The sequence below is a fragment of the Melitaea cinxia genome, chromosome 9, assembly GCF_905220565.1.
Source record: "Melitaea cinxia chromosome 9, ilMelCinx1.1, whole genome shotgun sequence".
NCBI lineage: Eukaryota > Metazoa > Arthropoda > Insecta > Lepidoptera > Nymphalidae > Melitaea > Melitaea cinxia.
Window position 1 is genome coordinate 9,488,221 of NC_059402.1, and position 1,147 is coordinate 9,489,367.

Here is a 1,147-nt window from a genome sequence, read left to right on the forward strand (position 1 = left end):
GAAACTTAGCGTGGACTGCAACAGTGCCAACATTTAATTTTTAAAATTATCTATATCTATATCTATATCTATTTATAGACCTTTTTACGGACCCTTTAACGAAAATTCTTGGACTGAGGAGTATGAAATTTTGCACACTTATAGTTTATAGGAGGGCAGAATGCTATAGTAATATTACTATGGTATATTTTTTTAATTATCCATAAAAATACATTAAAACAATAATAAAAAAAAAACCATTACACACAATACCATGTAGATATTTGACACATACGCAATGTATACGTACTCTTTTGTTTATATTATAGAAGTATGGTATTTGACAACAGAACCTTCATAATGTTCAAACTAGTAATTTTAATTAATTAAGGTCGAATTTCAACCACTGGGCGATCACTAGTGCAAATATATATTTATAGTATTGTTTTTTTTCAATACAAACAAATTTATACATAAAAATAGACAGTAATTTTTCCAAAAAAAAACAGGTTGGAGGCGCCGGGTATCGATCCCGGTACCTCTCGCATGCTAAGCGAGCGCTCTACCATCTGAGCTACGCCCCCGATGAGAAACTGTTCTAAATTTATGTGTACATTTTTTTACGTTTAAAGCCACATTTTTATATGTATTTAGTGATCGCCCCGTGTTCGAAATTAGATTTATAATAAAATTATCATTATAATCTTATACTATTAAACGAGCAATTCTTGTATATATATATATATAGAATCTGCTCCAACGATTTTCATAAAATTTAGTATATAGGGGGTTTCGGGGGAGATAAATCTATCTAGCTAGGATTCATGTCCAGAAAATGTCGTTTTATCCCTGTTTTTAGGGAGTGAAAAAAATATCATTAGAATACGAAGGTAAATTTCGCATTTGTCAACTTAGTTGCAATAGCTCGGTGGGAAATCGGCCGGTCGGGATCAACCGAGAAGATCATGGTTCAAATCCCCATGTCCCTGATCAATTATTTTTTCTTTTTCTTTTTCTAATTGCAATCGTTATTTTTTATTTAAATAGGCTGTTCTTATTTTTTATTATTATGTCGGTAAAATCGAAACATACTATTCATATTTTATCATTATTATTATTTAATTATTTTTTATTTTTGATTTTTTATATTTTTTATTATTGTCGGTAA

General features: G+C 29.7%; 1 non-coding gene across 1 annotated transcript; it reads right to left on the minus strand.

The window, feature by feature from the left end:
- Positions 1-490: 490 nt before the first annotated feature.
- On the minus strand, positions 491-563 carry Trnaa-agc. Its single transcript has one exon. It is a non-coding gene; the product is annotated as a tRNA-Ala (tRNA).
- Positions 564-1,147: the final 584 nt, after the last annotated feature.